Genomic DNA, 13,362 nt, shown 5'->3' on the forward strand with positions numbered 1-13,362 from the left:
CTTGTCCTGTCCCCTGACACTTAGGAGAAGAGGCCAGCACCCTCCTCTCTACAACCTCCTTTCAGGTAGTCGTAGAGAGCAATGAGGTCTCCCCTCAGCCTCCTCTTCTCCAGGCTAAACAACCCCAGCTCTCTCAGCCGTTCCTCATAAGGCCTGTTCCGCAGACCCTTCACCAGCTTCGTCGCTCTTCTCCGGACATGGTCCAGAGCCTCAACATCCTTCTTGTGGTGAGGGGACCAGAAATGAACACAGGATTCGAGGAGCGGTCTCACCAGTGCCGAGTACAGAGGGAGAATAACCTCCCTGGACCTGCTGGTCACGCCGTTTCTGATACAAGCCAAGATGCTATTGGCCTTCTTGGCCACCTGGGCCACTGCTGGCTCATGTTCAGTTGGCTGTCAACCAACACCCCCAGATCCCTCTCCTCCAGGCAGCGTTCCAGCCACTCTTCCCCTAGTCTGTAGCACTGCACAGGGTTGTTGTGCCCCAAGTGCAGGACCTGGCATTTGGCCTTGTTAAACCTCATGCCATTGGACTCTGCCCAGCGGTCCAGCCTGTTCAGATCCCTTTGCAGAGCCTCCCTACCCTCCAGCAGATCGACACTTCCACCCAGCTTAGTATTGTCTGAGAACTTGCTAAGGGTACATTCAATCGCCTCATCCAGGTCATCGATAAAGATATTGATCAGGTCTGGACCCAGCACTGAGCCCTGGGGAACCCCACTTGTCACTGGTCTCCAGCTGGAGTTAACTCCATTTCCCACCACTCTCTGGGCCTGGCCATCCAACCAGTTTTCCACCCGGCAGAGTGTGCACCTGTCCAGGCCAGTGGCAGCCAGTTTCCTAAGGAGAATACTGTGAGAAACAGTGTCAAAGGCTTTACTGAAGTCCAGGAAGATCCATCCACAGCCTTTCCCTCATTCAGTAAGCAGGTCACCTTCTCATAAAAGGTGATCAGGTTAGTTTGGAAGGACTTGCCTTTCATGAACCCGTGTTGATTTGGCCTGATTACCCGGTTATCTTACTGTGTGATAGCACTCAAGATCACCTGTTCCATGACCTTTCCCTGGCACTGAGGTCAGACTGACAGGCCTGTAGTTTCCTGGGTTGGAGGACCCTTCTTGTAGATGGGCACAACATCAGCCAGCCTCCAGTCCAGTGGAACTTCCCCAGTCAGCCAGGACTGCTGGTAGATGATAGAAAGGGGTTTGGCAAGCACTTCTGCCAGCTCCCTCAATACCCTCAGATGGATCCCATCTGGCCCCACAGACTTTTGAATATCTAATTGGACAAATAAGTCTCTAACCACCTCCTCATGGATCATGGGAGCTTTGTTCTGCTTCTCTAGCTCATGAGGATATATACACAGGGAACAACTTTCTTTACTATTAAAGACTGAGGCAAGGAAGGCATTAAGTACCTCAGCCTTGTCCTCATCCTTTATAACAGTTGTTCCCTTTGCATCCAATAAAGCCTGGATATTCTCCCTGGTCCTCCTTTTAATGTTGATACATTTGTAGAAAGATTTTTTTATTATCATCTTTCACAGAATTGTCCAGTCTGAGTTCTAGTTGGGCTTTAGCCCTCCTGATTTTCTCTCTGCAAGAAGAAGTAAGGAGAGGGGTCAGTAGAATGGCCAACTTGGACTTCTGGAGGGCAGACTTGGGACTGTTCAGAAGGCCGGTTGGCAAAGTCCCATGGGAGACAGTCCTTAAGGGCAAGGGAGCCCAAGAGGGCTGGATGCTTTTCTAGAAGTAGATCCTGGCAGCACAAGAGCAGGCCATCCCCGTGTGCCAGAAAATAAGCTGGGTGCAGGGGGTACATTAGTGACAAAGGCTGAGGATAAAGCTGAGCTCCTTAATGCCTTCTTTGCTTCAGTCTTTAATAGCAATGTAAGATGTTCTCTGTGAACTCAGCCTCCCGAGCCAGAAGATCAGTGAATAAGGAATTGGTTTGATGGTCACATTTAGAGAGTAGTAGTAAATGGCTTGATGTCCAGATGGAGATCCATGACAAGTGGTATCCCTCAGGGGTCCAGACTGGGACCAGTGCTGTATAATATCTTCATCAATGATATTGACAGTGCACCCTCAGCAAGTCTGCAGGTGACACCAAGCTGAGCACTGCAGTTGTCAAACCAGAAGGACAGGATGTCATCCAGAGTGACCTGGACAAGCTGGAGAAGTGGGCCTGTGTGAATTTCATGAGGTTCAACAAGGCCAAGTGCAAGGTCCTACACCTGGCTCAGAGCAATCTGTGGTTTCAATACAGGATGGGGGACAACATGAATTAGAGCAGTCCTGCGGAAAAGGACTTGGGGGTGCTGGTTGATGAGAAGCTTGATATGAGCTGGCAATGCACACTCACAGCTCAAAAGGCCAACCATATCAAGGGAGGTGATTCTCCCCCTGTACTCCACGCTCGTGAGACCCCACCTGGAGTATTGTGTCCAGTTCTGGAATCCCCAGCAAAAGAAGGATTTGGAACTGTTGGAATGAGTCCAGAGGAGGGCCAGAAAGATGATCAGAGGGCTGGAGCACCTCTGCTACGAGGACAGGCTGAGAGCGCTATGCTTGTTCAGCCTGGAGAAGAGAAGGATCTGGGGAAACCTTATAGCGGCCTTCCAGTACCTGAAGGGGACCTACAAGAAAGCTTTGGAGGGACTTTGTACAAGGGCCTGTAGTGATAGGACGAGAAGGAATGGCTTTAAATTGGAGGGGTAAGATTTAGACGAGACATAAGGAAGAAATTCTTCACGATGAGGATGGTGAGGCACTGGAACAGGTTGCCCAGGGAAGTTGTGGATGTCCCCTCCCTAGAAGTGTTCAAGGTCACGTTGGATGAGGCCTTGAGCAACCTGGTCTAGTGGGAGATGTCCCTGCCCACAGCAGGCGGGCTGGAACTAGATGATCTTTGTGGTCACTTCCAACCCGAACCATTCTACAATTCTAAGATTATAATTCTAAGACAGGTAGTGAGAGCAGAACAAAACTCCCATGATCCAAGAGGAAATGGTTAGAGACCTGCTTAGCCAATTAGACATTCACAAGTCTATGGGGCAGGGTGGGGTCCACCCTAAAGTGTTGAGGGAGCTGGCAGACATGCTTGCCAAACCTCTTTCATAGAATCATAGAATAACAAGGTTGGAAGAGACCCACCCGATCATCGAGTCCAACCATTCCTATCAAACACTAAACCATGCCTCTCAGCACCTCGTCCACCCATGCCTTAAACACCTCGAGGAAAGGTGACTCAATCACCTCCCTGGGCAGCCTCTGCCAGTGCCCAATGACCCTTTCTCTGAAAAATTTTTTCCTAATGTACAGCCTAAACCTCCCCTGGCGGAGCTTGAGGCCATTCCCTCTTGTCCTGTCCCCTGTCACTTGGGAGAAGAGGCCAGCACCCTCCTCTGTACAACCTCCTTTCAGGTAGTTATAGAGAGCAATGAGGTCTCCCCTCCACCTCCTCTTCTCCAGGCTAAACAACCCCAGCTCTCTCAGTCGTTCCTCATAAGACTTGTTCTCCAGTCCCTTCACCAGCTTCGTTGCTCTTCTCTGGACTCGCTCCAGAGCCTCAACATCCTTCTTGTGGTGAGGGGCCCAGAAGTGAACACAGGATTCAAGGAGCGGTCTCACCAGTGCCGAGTACAGAGGGAGAATAACGTCCCTGGACATGCTGGTCACACCGTTTCTGATACAAGCCAAGATGCTATTGGCCTTCTTGGCCACCTGGGCACACTGCTGGCTCATGTCCAGTCGGCTGTCAACCAACACCCCCAGGTCCTTCGCCTCCAGGCAGCTTTCTAGACAGACTTCTCCTAGTCTGTAGCACTGCATAGGGTTGTTGTGCCCCAAGTGCAGGACCCGGCATTTGGCCTTGTTAAACCTCATGCCATTGGACTCAGCCCAGCGGTCCAGCCTGTTCAGATCCCTTTGCAGAGCCTCCCTACCCTCCAGCAGATCAACACTTCCACCCAGCTTAGTGTCGTCCGCAAACTTGCTAAGGGTGCACTCGATGCCTTCATCCAGGTCATTGATAAAGACATTGAACAGGGCTGGACCCAGCACTGAGCCCTGGGGAACCCCACTTGTAACTGGACTGTAGTTTTCCATCATCTACCAGCAGTTTTGCCTGAATGGGGAAGTTTCACTTGACTGGAGATTGGCAAATGTTACACCCATTCACAATAAGGTTTGGAGGGAGGAACCAGGAAACTACAGGCTTGTCAGTCTGACCTCAGTGCCAGGGAAGATCATGGAACAGATGATCTTGAGTGCTATCATACAGCACATGCAAGGTAACTGGGTGATCCAGCCCAATCAACACGGGTTCATGAAAGGCAGGTCCTGCCAAACTAACCTGATACCTTCTATGAGAAGGTGACCTGTTTAATGGACAAGGGAAAGGCTATGGATGTTGATAACCTGGACTTCAGGAAAGCCTTTGACACTGTTTCTCAGAGTATTCTCCTTCGGAAATTGGCTGCCATTCGCCTGGACAGGCTTGATGGCTGGGCCCAAAGAGTCGTGGCACACAAGTCTATGGGGCCAGATGGGATCCACCCAAGGGTATTAAAGGAGCTGGCGGATGTGCTGGCCAAACCCCTTTCCATCATCTTCCAACAGTCCTGGAAGACTGGGGAAGTCCCACTGGACTGGAGGCTGGCTGATGTTGTGCCCATCTACAAGAAGGGTCCTCCAACCCAGGAAACTACAGGCCTGTCAGTCTGACCTCAGTGCCAGGGAAAGTCATGGAGCAGGTGATCTTGAGTGCTATCATGAAGCACATGCAAGAGAACCAGGTGATCAGGCCCAGTCAACAGGGGTTCATGAAAGGCAGGTCTTGCCAAACTAACCTGACCGCCTTCTATGATGAAGTGACTCGGCTGCTGGATGAGGGAAAGGCTGTGGATGTATCTTCCTGGATGTCAGTAAAGCCTTTGACACAGTTTCTCCCAGCATTCTGCTTGAGAAACTGTCAGCCTCTGTCCTGGACAGGCGCACACTCTCCTGGGTGGGAAACTGGTTGGCTGGCCGGGCCCAGAGAGTGGTGGTAAATGGTGTTAAATCCAGCTGGAGGCCAGTGACAAGTGGAGTCCCCCAGGGCTCAGTGCTGGGTCCAGCCCTGTTCAATGTCTTTATCAATGACCTGGATGAAGGCATCGAGTGCACCCTTAGCAAGTTTGCGGACGACACTAAGCTGGGTGGAAGCGTGGATCTGCTGGAGGGTAGGGAGGCTCTGCAAAGGGATCTGAACAGGCTGGACCGCTGGGCAGAGTCCAATGGCATGAGGTTTAACAAGGCCAAATGCCGGGTCCTGCACTTGGGGCACAACAACCCTATGCAGTGCTACAGACTAGGAGAAGTCTGTCTAGAAAGCTGCCTGGAGGCGAAGGACCTGGGGGTGTTGGTTGACAGCCGACTGAATATGAGCCAGCAGTGTGCCCAGGTGGCCAAGAAGGCCAAGGGCATCCTGGCTTGCATCAGACACGGCGTGACCAGCAGGTCCAGGGAGGTTATTCTCCCTCTGTACTCGGCACTGGTGAGACCGCTCCTCGAATACTGTGTTCACTTCTGGGCCCCTCACCACAAGAAGGATGTTGAGGCTCTGGAGCGAGTCCAGAGAAGAGCAACGAAGCTGGTGAAGGGGCTGGAGAACAAGTCTTATGAGGAACGGCTGAGAGAGCTGGGGTTGTTTAGCCTGGAGAAGAGGAGGTGGAGGGGAGACCTCATTGCTCTCTATAACTACCTGAAAGGAGGTTGTACAGAGGAGGGTGCTGGCCTCTTCTCCCAAGTGACAGGGGACAGGACAAGAGGGAATGGCCTCAAGCTCCGCCAGGGGAGGTTTAGGCTGTACATTAGGAAAAAAATTTTCAGAGAAAGGGTCATTGGGCACTGGCAGAGGCTGCCCAGGGAGGTGGTTGAGTCACCTTTCCTCGAGGTGTTTAAGGGATGGGTGGACGAGGTGCTAAGGGGCATGGTTTAGTGTTTGATAGGAATGGTTGGACTCGATGATCGGGTGGGTCTCTTCCAACCTGGTTATTCTATGATTCTATGTTTCTATGATTCTGTGATTTAACTGTCTGTCAACCAACACCCCCAGGGCCTTCTCTGCCAGGCAGCTTTCCAGCCCCTCTTCCCCAACTTTGTAGCACTGCATGGGGTTTTTGTTTCCTAAGTGCAGGACTCGGCACTTAGCCTTGTTTAACCTCATCCCATTGGCCTCAGCCCACTGATCCAGCCTGTTCAGATTCCCTTTGCAAAGCCTCCCTACCGTTAAGCATATCAACACTTCCTCGCAGTTTAGTGTCGTCCACAAACTTGCTAAGGGTGCGCTCGATCCCCTCATCCAGGGCAATGATAAAGGTATTGAACAGGGCTGGACCCAGCACTGAACCTTGGGGAACAGCATTTGTGACCATCCTCCTGCTGGATTTAACTCCATTCACCACCACTCTTTTATAGGGTAGCAAATGCTCCTGTTTTCCAGGTCAGACGCAGCTCTTTATGTATATTCATTATCTGGTCCAGAGCTCGACAAATACTATAGTTAGCTACAAATAAAGCACTGTAGTTCATGCATTTGGGAAATGTCCTTACTTGAAATAAAGAGGATTTTGATTTACACCACTGAAACTAAAATGCTGAAAGAGGGATACCAGCTATTTTGTCCACGTGTTTACATTTAAAATGTTCTAGTAAAGATGCTATGCTCTCTGTTTCCATATAGCAATATCCCTTCTTCAGAGCTTACACACCAAAACAAGTCTGAAAACATACATTCACTACTTCAGACATCTGAAACACAAAAGCACAGGTATGATACAAAGGAAGGGTTACACATCAGGTGGTGCATTAAGGTTGTATAGTTTATATTAATATTGAGCCTCCCACTCTGTAAGATTCTAGGGAACTTCACAGAATTCACACAGATCCCAAAGGCATTGGGATCTCTGTGTTGGACTGCTGGAGAAAGAAGCTGATCTCTTCCTTAGCATAATATGTAGCAAAAGGGATTTGCAGACTTTCCTTTATCTGTAAAGTCAAACATTCCACCTGCCTCTGATACTCCCCTTTACACCTCCCTTTCAACAGACCCATGTCTTCTCTGTCTGGCCAGTGGCTCCAGAACGGTGTCACATTCCCCTGCACTGCAATTCCCAGCTCCTGGGTCATCCCCTTCCAGACTGTCTGACCTAAATCCCTTTCTCCTCACCTTCCGGTCATAAATCCCACCAGCCTAGCGGAGCTGAACCTTGGCCCCACTAGTGACATGGCACTGCCAGCGTGGGTTATTTGGGGGATGGCAGTGTGATGTGGGCAAAGATGTAGGTGTGACACAAATTAATGGACATTGTATGGCTGAGTGACTGCTAGAGATGTCATGAAGGGCAGGCACCGTTCCTGCCCACCTCAGCTTGCATCACGGCTGTGGGGCACCAGATACACTTTTGCAGCAGCACTTGCCCTCTGATACTGGCCATATTTGTTCTTCCCTGCCCCACAGCACACTGGGTCTGGCCTGATCCCTGCACCATGTTCCACTTTGATGGACATCATTATACCAGCATCTTATGTTCAAACCAGCAAATTAGGGAGAGATTATACCAATTTAGCATATATATGTATATATAAATATATACAATTTCCTTTATGTTGGCATAAGGGACTCCAGGTAAGGAAATTGCCTTGTGTTTAACCCCTCTCTAGATAGAAACTTAAGCAATACAACAGTTGCGCAGCTGAACCATAAAGCTAACAAAATTTTACCTAGCAAAGCACGTACTTCAAGTCATGTGTGAGTGCTTTGATGAATAAAAGTATTCCCATGACTGAATGAGTCCCCCCAATCCCCCAGCCAGTGCCAGTGCCTGCCATAGCTACTGATGGATCACTTCATTTGGATGGACCACTTCCCAGGGCTTGAGAAAGGAGTGGTTTTCCCTGTGCCTGATAAGCACAGGCAAGGGTCCATCTCACTACACATTTTTCTTTTTTCCCATTTATTCTACCCACTTGCAGTGAATCCCTTTCCAACAGATGCAGCCTTGGAGTGGCAGATGGCACTCAAGAGCACTAGCACTGAAATGATTTTACCTTGCTGTGATGGGTGAGGAGAGCATGTGAAGTCCATGTCTCCCTGTGACCTACCTCTCAGCACATAGTATGGTTGCTTGGAGAAGAGTTTTCTTTGCAGACCTGAGGTCTCGAAGCTTGAATTTGCTGTGTTGATGTGAGCTGCTGGAGTGAAAGGAGACCTCAGATTCAGACGAAATAGCATCATAACCTAGACTTTGAACATTGCTCGAGAGCTCTGCTCTGAAAATAATGTGTAAAAATAGAAGCAGGGCCACAAACTTATCTATTCCTCATGTGCACAAAAGCATAGGAGAGTGTCATGAGCCTGCCTGCGCTGCCTCTGCCCTGCCTTCAGCCTGGCTTGTTCTCTCTTACCTCGCCTGAATGGCTTTTCACTACTGTTAGAAAAGAGACCTAACCACCAAAGAGTGTTTGTTATTGACCCTCTTCTCCAAAGTGTATGAAGAGGGATCAGCTCTGTTTGTTAGTACCTGGTAATGATGTCAGGAAAAGGTTTTTTCCCAATTCTGGTTTTATCCCCTTTGTTGGAACTGCCTTTGGTGAGACTCACACCCTGGTGCTGTTAGCAAAACAATTTAGGTTAACCATGACTTGGCTCCAACTGTCTGTCAAAGGCTGAATTGCAATACAAATAAACTCAGCTTTAGCTCTTCAAAGACGGCTGGGTTCAGGAAAGATCCCCAGAAACCTCCACAGAATTGAGCTCTAGGGATGGGGAGTGAGTGCTCAGCTAGGTGGGATTTTTAGGTATAGGAACTAACGTGTATCACATGAGGAATGCAATGTATTATACAAATACATCATACAAATATTTTCAGTAATTAAAATGGGTTTATAAGAAAGATGAGGACAGACTTTTTATTGGGGCCTGTAAAGATAGGACAAGGGGTAATGATTTTAAACTGAAACAGGGTAGATTCAGACTAAGAGAAATGTTTTACGCTGAGGATGGTGAAATACTGGCACAGGTTGCCCAGAGAGGTGGCAGATGATCCATCCCTGGAAACGTTCAAGGTCAGGTTGGATGGGGCTCTGAGCAACCTCATCGAGTTTAACATGTCCCTGCTCATGGCAGGGGGGGTGGAGTACATGGCCTTTAAGGTCTCTTCCAACCCAAACCATTGTATGACTCAAACAGATTTTATTCCTTCTCTTGGGTTAGCAGCAACCCTGGTACATTTTTTGGGACAGGTTTCTGGTCCAGGCTGACATTTACCTGCTCATGAGCAATGGCATCCACAGCAGCACAGAATGTGAGTATCACCCCTTTCAGAGCATCTCTCCAACCCAGGTACTGTGCTCATTTTTTTTGGCTTCATTATGCTTATTTCTGAATTTTCCATATGGGCATATACATATGGTTTGTTTAAACAAGTCTGCAGGGTTAATTAGAAATCAGTTCTTTATCATTTATTTAATATTTAGCACTTCTGGAATAAGTTTCACCTGTGGAGATCACAAAGGTAAGCAAGTGCTGGTGGCCCAGCTGTACCAATGGGCAACCAGAGGTGCCAAAGCCCAGATCCCTACTCACGGGATAGGGAAAGGGATGTGCCCAAAGCCACCCAGAGAACCTGTGACATGGACAAAAAAAAATATATTATTGACTCCATTCCTGTTCTCCATCCCTTCACAGCATAAACCACATTATGCTCTTTGGCACTCTGTTCATGACAGTGAAGTAATTGCAGTCATAACTGGGGAAAAAATCCCCTAAAAACATCAATCTCATTTGTAAAAGCTTGGAAAGTTTTAAAAAATTTAAAAGTATAACACATGTATTAATGGTGTGTCTTTCACAAGCAGATACAGGGAGGAGAAGGAACTCTAACTGCCACCCTCCCCCCAATCAATTTACCATATGCATCACAGTGGAAAAGAGATTGAGGTTCTCTGAGGAAACCATCCTCAGAGTACATGAGGTCACTCCCAAGGCTGGTGAATGAGATGTTAAGCTAAAAATGTTATCAAATTTCCATTTTTCAGAATGCAGAAGTGACCATTTTAAAAGCAATGGGATTTTCTTGCAAGCACAGCAGATCCAGATGCTGGTGCTGTTCTGCTTTGGCACCCTCCTCTGTCAACTCAAAGCCAGGTGTCTGCACCCTGGGCACTATGCAGCTAACTCCAACTCTGAAACAGCCTTGGTTGCAGCATCAGTAGCTGCCAAATTTGATGGGTCATTTAATGGGCAGCTTATATTTGTGCCCATTAATTTTTTGGAGGTGAAGTGAGTAGTCCATCTCTTTCCTCAGGCTCCAATTTCTTAACAAATCTGAAATTTTTTATTTTAGATGCCAGTAAATAATGTTCTTCCCCTCCTCAATTTTTTCATCCTGTTTCATCAGAAAGCAGATTTTGAGAAGATTTTGGACCTGGACTGATATAGTTTCATGAATAATTAATAAGGCTAATCCAAAATCTAGCCCCTTTGTAACTAATTTAGATTCAGATTCTGCAAACACCTTGAGCGATTCTGGGCCCGTTAAGAATCATAGAATAATAGAATCATAGAATCACCAGATTGGAAAACACCCATCAGATCACTGAGTCCAACCATTCCTATCAAACACTAAACCATTCCCCTTAGCACCTAATCCACGCATCCCTTAAACACCTCCAGGGAAGGTGACTCAACCACCTCCCTGGGCAGCCTGTTCCAATGCCCAATGACCCTTTCCATGAAAATTCTTTTCCTAATGTTCAGCCTGAATCTCCCCTGGCAGAGCTTGAGGCCATTCCCTCTCCTGTCCCCTGTCACTTGGGAGAAGAAGCCAGCACCCTCCTCTCCACAACTTCCTTTTAGGTAGTTGTAGAGAGGAATGAGGTCACCTCTCAGCCTCCTCTTCTCCAGGCTAAACAACCCCAGCTCTCTCAGCCGCTCCTCATAAGGCCTGTTCTCCAGCCCCTTCACCAGCTTTGTCGCTCTTCTCTGGACTCGCTCCAGTGCCTCAACATCCTTCTTGTGGTGAGGGGCCCAGAAATGAACACAGTATTCAAGGAGCGGTCTCACCAGTGCCGAGTACAGAGGGAGAATAACTTCCCTGGGCCTCCTGGTCACACCGTTTCTGATACAAGCCAAGATGCCATTGGCCTTCTTGGCCACCTGGGCCACTGCTGGCTCATGTCCAGTCGGCTGTCAACCAACACCCCCAGGTCCCTCTCCTCCAGGCAGCTTTCTAGACAGACTTCTCCTAGTCTGTAGCACTGCATAGGGTTGTTGTGCCCCAAGTGCAGGACCCGGCATTTGGCCTTGTTAAACCTCATGCCATTGGACTCAGCCCAGCGGTCCAGCCTGTTCAGATCCCTTTGCAGAGCCTCCCTACCCTCCAGCAGATCCACACTTCCACCCAGCTTAGTGTCATCCCCAAACTTGCTAAGGGTGCACTCGATGCCTTCATCCAAGTCATTAATAAAGACATGGAACAGGGCTGGACCCAGCACGGAGCCCTGGGGAACTCCACTTGTCACTGGCCTCCAGCTGGATTTAACGCCATTTACCACCACTCTCTGGGCCCGGCCAGCCAACCAGTTTCCCACCCAGCAGAGTGTGCGCCTGTCCAGGCCAGAGGCTGACAGTTTCTCAAGCAGAATGCTGGGAGAAACTGTGTCAAAGGCTTTACTGACATCCAGGAAGATACATCCACAGCCTTTCCCTCATCCAGCAGCCGAGTCACTTTGTCATAGAAGGCGATCAAGTTAGTTTGGCAAGACCTGCCTTTCATGAACCCATGTTGACTGGGCCTGATCACCCGCTTCTCTTGCATGTGCTTCATGATAGCACTCAAGATCACCTGCTCCATGACTTTCCCTGCCCTGCTCACATGAATATTTGCAAGAGTGGGCTCTAAAATTATCCCTGCACTCCTGCCTGCACTGAAGGCAGGCATCCAGGACAGCCATCCCCGGGAATACCCTGCCTGCACAGCGCATTAGTTTCATCTCCACTGTGTTTTATGGCTGGTGTTGTGTTTAGTTGGGTGCAATTGTTTTAGAATTGGATTTGCCTAGAAGAGCCACGATTTAAGAATCTTGGCTTCTACTTGCAATGAGATAACTGACTTACCGAGTGACCTTAAGCAACTTATCTGCCTGCAGTTATTATACGAAAATGGAACTACTCATACATGGGAGAGCGTGCAGGACAGGGACCCTTGAGGACTTCTGCCCTGCAAAGCCTGGTGCTGGGATGTCCGGCTAGGCTTCCCAGCTCCCCAGCAGACTGCAGCAGGGCTGTGTGAGCCACACAGCCTCTTGGTGGCTCGGTTTCCCCATCCTCTGTGGGTTCATGCTGGCAGAATCTGAATGGGGGGATCTGTGGAGCACCTCTGGTGCCAGAAATTATTACCGGTAGTAGTACTCATAACAAGAATAGTCCTAGTGCTATGTGCTAATCATTCTTGCTTCTCATTTTGTGAGAACTGGAGTAAACTTACCCTCTATGAAATACTTTCCCTTCCTTTGGTGACAGGTGCTGTAAAAGTGCAAAGTATTATTAACATTATTGCGTTTTGTGCCGTGCCCGCTTTCGATTCCCAGAATCACATATATGTTGTTTTTTTTTATTTTTATGGCTGGATGGGGTTTAAGACTTCAACATTTACAGCGGGCTACAGCCCCTCGGGCACAGCCAGGCTTCGGGGCTCCCCTCTGCTGGGTGCGGAGGAGCGGTGCGGAGGGGATCAAACGCTCTGCACCCGCGTAGCTCTCCTGGGGCAGGGCTGGCACCCTCGGGCGCTACCGGCGCATCCTCGCGGCTTGGAGGGGGGGAGGCGGGGAGGGGAAAGACCCTCAACTTTCCAGCAACCCGAGCCGCCGCTTGCGCAAGGCGGTTTGAGATAAATATAATAAATATATATATTTTATTTATTTTTTTTCCCCGGAGCGACACGGTGTCTAGAGGCCCACGTGACGGGGCCGGGCCCGGGTCAAGCCGGGCTGGGGTCGCGCCGCTGAACGCTGCGCGTCGTCGTGGCCGGGAGTGGTGGGGAGGCGGACGCAGCCGAGGGCGCAGGCACCGCGCTGCTGCCTGCTCCGCTCCAGTCGCGCCGGGCTCCGCCGCAGCAAGGGAAAGACGGAGGCATCGGTGCAGGGAGGGAGCCTCATTGCAACAAGCGGAGGGAAGGTAAAAAAAAACGGAGGAGGAGGAGGGGTGGGCAGAGGCGGAGGAAGGAAGACAGGAAGGAGGAGAGAGGCGGAAAATAAACAAACAAAACACCACCGAGCCAGACGCACCGGCAGCACGGAGAGGGTCGCCGGCGGGC

General features: G+C 49.5%; 1 long non-coding RNA gene across 1 annotated transcript in view; it reads left to right on the forward strand.

The window, feature by feature from the left end:
* LOC138733840 (uncharacterized) overlaps positions 1 to 13,362 on the forward strand; it is a 252,031-nt gene that overhangs the window by 89,158 nt on the left and 149,511 nt on the right. The window lies entirely within an intron of this gene.

Source organism: Phaenicophaeus curvirostris, assembly GCF_032191515.1.
Source record: "Phaenicophaeus curvirostris isolate KB17595 chromosome W unlocalized genomic scaffold, BPBGC_Pcur_1.0 scaffold_35, whole genome shotgun sequence".
NCBI lineage: Eukaryota > Metazoa > Chordata > Aves > Cuculiformes > Cuculidae > Phaenicophaeus > Phaenicophaeus curvirostris.